The sequence below is a fragment of the Acomys russatus genome, chromosome 19 (assembly GCF_903995435.1).
Source record: "Acomys russatus chromosome 19, mAcoRus1.1, whole genome shotgun sequence".
In the NCBI taxonomy this organism is placed as follows: domain Eukaryota; kingdom Metazoa; phylum Chordata; class Mammalia; order Rodentia; family Muridae; genus Acomys; species Acomys russatus.
The window spans coordinates 37,713,548-37,721,549 of NC_067155.1; the positions used below are offsets into that span (position 1 = coordinate 37,713,548).

Genomic DNA, 8,002 nt, shown 5'->3' on the forward strand with positions numbered 1-8,002 from the left:
ACAAAGTCAGGCTCTACTTTAAAAATAAATAAATAGCCAGGCGTGGTGGCACATGCCTTTTATCCCAGCACTCGGGAAGAAGAGGCAGGCGGATCGCTGTGAGTTTGAGGCCAGCCTGTTCTACAAAGTGAGTCTAGGACACCCAAGGCTACACAGAGAAACCCTGTCTTGAAAATCCAAAAATAAAAATAAATAAATAAAAAAACAACAATAAAATAAATAAAAGCCAGGCAAGGTGGTACACACCTATAATCCCAGGTACCAGAAGGTGGATCTCTGAGTTGCAGGTCAGCTTGGTCTACAAAGAAAGTTCTAGCCCAGTCAGGGTTATACACAAAGACGCTGCCCCAAAAATAAAATAAAATAAACTTGTGTGAGGACCTGAGTTCAATGCCTAAGACTGAAAAACAAATAAAGCTGAAAGACACAGCAGCGGTGTAGGCAGACAAAGGCACTCTGAAATCACACATGCCCTGAGGGAATCCTCTCTGCCGCTGGGGAAACCTTTCACACCACCTGTCTGTGACTTGCAGCTTAATTCTGCAAAGGTCAAGAGGCATCTGCCATAAGAGACCTTGTCTCCACACTAAAATTTATGACCCACACCTCTAAGAGAACAGGGAGCGCCTGCCTGATCAGCAGAGCCCATTAGAGTCCAGCACCTCAGTGAGAGCTGTTCCTCTGTCAATTGTGAAGGGACTGGTTTCAGACACAGAGCTAGCATTCTCAGATTCACCATCGGAAAATCTAGTGTGGTAGGAGGTCCAGAATGGCAGTGTATTCCAAATTTGGGGAGTAGGAAGGAGAAAACAAGAACATGTTTTCCATCAAGAAGGTGGCATGGCAAGCCTCCAGCCCGGATCCAGGGCCAGCCCCTTGAGCATTCAACCTGAGCAACAAGGCACTCCCTCCTCCAGGCACTCAGGAGCAGCAGCCTGAAGATCAGGGCCCTGGGAGGCATCCTGCCAGCCCCTGGGACTCTCTTGCCTCACTTGAGACCTTTAAGGGAGGGCAAGAGTCCTGAGGCTGACTTCTAAAATTGCTGCTGTTGTTTATTGGGAGCAAATGCAAACTGGCCTGGTTTATGGGATATGACCCCAAAAGGAGCAGAGTACCTGGGAGAACACTGGATTCACAAACCCAGAAGGGTGAACTCCCTCAGGCAAAACAACATGACCACAAGAAGACCAACAGAGGAGGGCCCAGAGGGGCCTGCCGATACTGAAGCTCCAACCAAGGACCTTGCATGGATGGACCTAGGCCCCCTACACAGACGTAACTGACGGCTAGCTCAGGCTTCATGTGGGTTCCCCAGAAAGGGGAGTGGGAGCTCTCTCCAACATGGACTTGTCAGCTTTTCAATCACTTCCCCTTGGCAGGACTGCCTTGTCAGGCTTTGGGGGAAGAGGACAGTCCTGATACGACTTGACGAGCCCAGGGAGATTGGAAGGGGGCTCCCCTCTTCTGAGGTATGGCGGGGGAGGATTAAAAGGAGAGAGGGCAGGGGTGGGAGTTGAAGAGGGATGTAGAGTGAATAAGTAAAGTAAAAAATAAATCAATGAAAATAAATTTTAAAAGCACATGACCATGGCAGTAGGTACAGAAAGTGCACTGGAGAGTCCCCACACTCCTTCACTTGTAACACAGTATTTAACAAGCTAGGTGTGGTGGCTCTCATCTGTATTCCTAGCTCCTGGAAGGTAGAACTCCAAGTCTGACCTACAAAGCAGACCCCACCTTGCAAAATTAAAAATAAGGTAAAAGCATGTGGCTCTGCAGGCAGAACACACACTTCTCATATACAACCCGTGGGCTCCGTCCCCAGCACTGCATAAACCAGGTGTGGTGGTGCTCATGGAACCCTAGCACTCAGGAGGTGGAGGCAGAAGGAAGAGAAGTTCAGAGTCCTCCTCAGCTACACAGACCAGTCTGTCTGGGCGGGAACTCCCTTAATGCACCATACAGGCCTCCATGAAAACCCCACAGTCAACATCACAGCCAAAGGTGAAGACATAACGCTCCCCAAGATCAGGAAGGAACAGGACAAGAGAGCATTATTATCTGATACTGTCCTCAAGTTTGAGCCAGAGCAATTACTCGGGGGGGGGGGGGGGGCACACAGATGGAAAGGCAGTAGTGAGTAGTCAGGCAACTGTTGCTCTCAGCGCACAGGCTCTCATGTGAGGGCTAACACATTCAGCTAAGCGGCAGCTACACAGCCACACAAAGCCAGCTGCACTTCCACATGCTGGCAGGGAACAAGGTCAAGTGGAATTGAGAATTCCTTCCACAACAGCATCAAAGACAAGGAAGCCTTGGGAATCACTTTAACCACCCAAGGCAGCACCGGGCACTGAAAGGCACAAGGAAATGTAAAAAAATCCACAAACAAAAAACAAAAAATTTCTATCCTGACAAGCAATGCTGCCCAAGGGATCTACAGATGCACTGTCACCCTTGTCAATCCCCCAAGAGCCCTTTCTACAAACCTGGAAAAGCCAGTTCTCATTCACACAGAACAGCAGAAGGTTCCAGAGAGCAAATGAGTCTGGAGAAATGAGCTGAGCTGGAGAGTCACTTAAATTTCAAGCCCATGTGATCTCGGCATACAGGCAGACATACTCCAACAGAATGGCATACAGGGTCAAAGGTAAACCTTCTGTCTGGGGCCAACTGACAAAGGGAGAAGGTCTCTTCAGCAAATGGTGCTAGAACAGTTGACCTTCCATGGGAAGAATAAAGTCAGACCCTCAGATGTCATAGCCCACAATGAACCCACAACAGGTCAAAGCCCCAAATACAACTATTAAAACCACCAAACTTTTAAAAAGGGCACAGGCAGACAAGTCTTCATGACCTGGGATTTGCAATATGCCCACCTAAAGAAAAATAAAAACAAACATAAATTAGGCTTTATCACTTTGAGCACTAAAAATGCTCAAGAGACAGGGGTAAGTGACTGCAAAGTTTGAAACAGCCTGGTCTACATAGTGAGTTCCAGGACAGCCAAGGCTACACAGTGACTCCCTGTCTCAAAACAAACAACAGCAAAACACTATCAAAAAGATGGATGGCCACAGCTGGCAAGATGGCTCAGTGGCAAAAAGCACTTGCAACAAAGATCACCCTCAGGACCCACTTAAGGTAGAAGAGAACTGATTCCACTAAGCTGTCCTCTGACTTCCACATACACACACGTGCCCAGAAGTATGACACACAAATAATAATTAGGGGGAGGGATCAAAGGCGAAACAAGCACGGTAGCAAACACCAGTAATGCCAGCACCCAGGAAGGTAAGGCAGAAGAACATGGGTTTGGGATTATGCTGAGATGCTATCTCAAGGAGAGACAGATGGGGGGGGGGGGTGTTTGCAAGTCATGTGTGTGTTTGATAAGACAGAACATATAAACAACCCCACAACGCACCAAGACAACCTAATTAAAAGAAGGAAGGGCCAGGCATGGTGGCTCACACCTTTCATCCCATCATTCAGGAAGGAGAGGCAGGTAGACTGTGAGTTCCAGGGCAGCTTGGTCTACACTCAAAGAAACAGGGAAGAGAGAGAGAGAGAGAGAAAGCGTGCGCACGAAGGGACAGAACAGGCATCCCTCCAAAGACATACAGATGGCCAATGAGGACCTAAGGCAACAATCCACACATATCATTGTGTCATCTGGGAAATGCAGATCAAAGTCAAAGATACACTTCACACCCACTGAGATGGGGGGGGGTGGACGAAAGGAAAACAAGTATTGCCAAAGACGTGGAGAAAGTGGGCCTCTCCCACATTGTGGGTGGGAGTGTAAAACATGCAGCCATTCGGAAAAGCAGTCTGGATGCTACGCACAGAGTTAAACATAGAACTACCATGTGACCCAGCAATTCTACTCCTAGGTCTATACTCCAAGAATTAAAAACAGGTGTTCAAGGGCTGGCTTCATGGCCCAGCCACTGAAGAGTTGGAATATAACATGGACCTGAATCTGATCCCCAGGACCCACAGAAAAAGCAGCCTGCCACTGTAATCCTAGCACTGGACAGGCAGAGACAGGAGGATCTCTGCAGGTTGTTGCCCAGTCAGTTTATGCCAAATTGGTGAGCCTTAGGTCCTGGTGAGAGACAGTGTTTCAAAAATTAAGGTAGCAGGGTGTGGTGCTGGAAGCCTTTAATCCCAGCACTTGAGAAGTAGAAGCAGGCACATCTTTGAGTTCAGGGCCAGCCTGGTCTACAGAACCAGGGCAGCAGGGGCTATATATCGAGACCCTATCTTAAACAAAACAAACAAACAAAAACAAAGGTAGAGAATGATTGATAGTTTCTCAACATCAACTCTGGGCTCCCACGTGCTCGAAAACACGCGCACACACACAGGTGCACGCGCACACACACAGGTGTTCAAGTACAAACTTGTCCCCATGTTCCCAGCAGCACTAGTTAAATAGTCCAACAGGTGGAAACAATCCAAATGCCCACTGATGTGACTAAACAAGAATTAATAGGGCCTTCATGGTGCTGCAGTGGGTAGACCTGCCTGCTACCAAACCTAATGACCGGCTTCTGTTCCCCAGGACTTACACAGGAGAAGAAGACAAGTGACTCCCAGCAAGTAGTCCTCTTAACCTCAGCAAACATGCACATGCAAATAAAATGTTTATATGTAGATATATATGTATATATGATATATATGAGATATATATATAGAGAGAGAGTAGGAAACTATTCAGCCACAGAAAGCAATAGAATAGGGACACATGCTACATGGCATAGATGAGCCTTAAATGAGCTATAACCAGAACAGGCAAATCCCCAGTCTGTAAGTCTGTAAGCAGCGTGGCAGCTAACAGACTTGGAGGAAGAAAACGGGAGGGAGTACTTGCTGGGTCCTGGGTTTCCCTTTAGGGTGATGAAAGCCTGATGGAACTAGATAATAGTGCTGGCTGAACAATGTTATATACAGTTTAGAGTGGAGACTTTCATCACACGCACACAGCAGCAGCAGCTGGCTACCTCGCATTCACCCCCTTTCTGCTCTCTCCCAGAAGGACCAACGGGTAAATAAACTGAGGCTGCCAACCTTGGAGAACAAAAGGTATCTCTCCAAACCTCTGGCACGATGGCAGCACACACCTCTGATCCCAGAAGTGGGGAGTTGGAAGCAGGAGGAGCTGCTTGCCTGAGCTACAAAAGAGCTGGCCAAGGCAAAACCAGAGAGACCAAAAGGGAAGGCAGAAGAGTTCTTCTAGGCCCTCAGGCACCTGGAAAGAGCTCAAACATAACACTCACAGTCTGGACAGAGTTCACCACAGCCTGCACACTTTAAAAGTGCAGGCCTGAGTCGGTGGTGCACACCTTTAATCTCAGCCCTCAGGAGGCAGAGGCAGGTGGATCTCTATGAGGCAGCCTGGTCTACAGAGTGAGTTCCAGGACAGCCAGGGCTACACAGAGAAACTCTGTGTGTGTGGGGGGGGGGGGGGGAGAGCGGTGTGCAGGCCTGATCAAGAAAAACAGAAGACATAGAAGAAGCAGAAGGTACTGCAACTATGCTCAAGAACATGTGGCCAGAGCCAGGCAGTGGTGGCTCATGCCTCTAATCCCGGCACATGGGAGGCAGAGGCAGGCGGATCTCTGTGAGTTCGAGGCTAGCCTGGTCTACAAAGTGAGTCCAGGACAGTCAAGAGAAACTCTGTCTCGAAACCACCCCCCACCCCGCCTCCCTCGCACACAAAAAGAACACGTGGCCAGGGCTGGACTCACAGAAGCCCTGGGTTCCATCTCCATACCCAGCAACAAGTTGTGCACTGTAATCTAATCTAGTAGCAGGGAGGTGGAAGCAGGAGGATTAGGAGCTCAAGGTCATCTTCCAATAATATAAAACAAGTTCTAGGCCAGCCTGGGCTACCTAAGGCCCTGTCTTAAAATAAATACAGATAGAGAGCTAGAGATGAGAGATGAGGGAGTAGGTGGTAGAGAGAGAGATGAGAGGAGGGGGCAAGATTCGTGGTACACACCTCTTTGCCTCAGTACTCAGCAAAGAGGCAGGAGGATCTTTGTGAGGCCAGCCTGGTCTACATAACAAGAAAGTCAAAACTATGTAGTGAGACCCTGTCTTTCTTTAAAAAAAAAAAAAAAAAAAAAAGCCAAAAAGAAAAAGAAAGAAAGAAAGAGGTAGAGAACATGAGGCTAGGACCCAGAAAGGAAAAGAGAGCGCCGGAGAGATCTAAAAATGTGCAATGAAAGAGCCCGTAAAATCTAATTAGGAATCTGTCCGAAGGCGCGAAGCGCACTTCGTAGGATCCCACTACACACCACACGGCGGGGAGCAGCAAAGTTCCCCAGGCTGATGGCCACGGGTCCCAGACTGCATCCAACAAAGCTCCAGCGGGCCAGCCTCGGTAGTGCCCTGCACACCGGGCTAGGGGGGCGAAAAGCCAACTAGCCCGGAATAACCAACAAGTGTAGGGTGGTAGGGTGCCCAGGCCAGGGGACTCGCTACCCGGGCCGGTGCCCTTTTCCGCACCTGCAACACCTGCGCCCCGAGAGGGCGCGCCCCCCCGGGATGGTGCCTGCGCGGGCGCGCCTCAACGGGTAGCAGGAGACCCCGGAACCCAACACGCCAGACGTCCTGGACGAGCGGGGATCAGACTGGCGGGGCACAGGGGACACTGGACTTAGGACGCCGGGGCGCGCGGCCTGGCAGCGCGAAGGGCGTCACGCGCGTCGTGGCCGGTTGGCGGTTCCCACTTGGGGCCGTCCCCGCCACCTACATGCCAGCCCGCCGTGAAACAGTCCCCCAGTGCCCGCGGAGCTGACCTCTGTGCGGTCCCCCGCTTCCCGGTCCACTCGTCCCTTAAGCCCGCTCGCCGCAGCTCACCTGCCTCTCGCGCCGCCACCTCAGGCCTCGTCCGCGCCGCCCAGGCCGGGCATCGAGGACTCTCCACCGCTACAGCCAATCGCGCGCCGCGCCAGGATCGGAGGCGGGAGCGACGGGAACGTCCGTCAATCACAGGCGCGCCTGCTGAAGTTCCAGGCCAATGGGAAGGCGGCTGTCCCGCCGCAGCCCGCAAAGGGCGGGGGAAAGGGCGGAACGCCTGACGTCAGTGGGCGGGGCAGGCAGGCCGGGACTTGAGGGGCCCCGCCTAGGGAGGAGATGCTTCTCGGGTAAACGTTAGGATTAGGATACTGTGCAGAGGCTCCCGCGCTGAGTCCCAGACAGGGCTTCAGTGGACCCAGAAGACCCGGTTCCTGTTGAAGGTGCACTGGGCTCCCGGGCACCTCCTCTCCTCTGCTGCCCTGGTGCTGGGTTTGGAGGAAACCCGGGACGCCCTGCCCTGCAGGCTGGAAGCCAGGCCTTCCCTCCCTGGGGACTCCGCCCGCCCCGGCCCTCTCTCTCTTGCGCAGTTTTGCAAATACTGTTTAATTGCATTTGTTTTATTTATAGGCAGGGTTTCACTCAGTAACCTTGACTGGCCTGAAACTCTCTCTCAACACGTAGACCAGGCTGGCCTTTTTCTCTTAGAGATCAGCTTACCTCTGCGATACTGGAATTAAAGGCGTGTGCCACACCACGCCCCCATTGGTTTTCCCTTTTTAAGACAGGGTCTTGCTGGGTCTAGAATTCACTGTGTAGCCCAGACAAACCTCCAATTCGCAGCAATCCTTCTGCTTTGTCCTCCCAAGCACTGAGATTACTACCATGTGCTACCAGCAGCTGGCTTTGACTCTTTTTTTTTGTTTTGTTTAAAATGCTTTTTATTAATTAAACATTTTAAATATATTTTATTAATTTATTCATATTACATCTAAATTCTTATCCCATCCCTTGTATCCTCCCATTCCTCCCTCCCTCCCATTTTCCCCTTACACCCCTCCCCTACGACTGTGACTGAGGGGGACCTCCTCCCTCTGTATGTGCTCATAGGGTATCAAGTCTCTTCCTGGTAGCCTGCTATCCTTCCTCTGAGTGCCACCAGGCCTCCCCATCCAGAGGACGTGGTCAAATA

General features: G+C 50.8%; 1 protein-coding gene across 1 annotated transcript in view; it reads right to left on the minus strand.

The window, feature by feature from the left end:
- Nucleotides 1-6,970, minus strand: part of Sun1 (Sad1 and UNC84 domain containing 1) — a 48,282-nt gene extending 41,312 nt beyond the window's left edge. Inside the window, exon 1 of the mRNA XM_051161157.1 lies at nucleotides 6,874-6,970. The gene's annotated coding sequence lies outside the window, so the exon portion shown is untranslated. The remainder of the gene's footprint in view (nucleotides 1-6,873) is intronic.
- Nucleotides 6,971-8,002: the final 1,032 nt, after the last annotated feature.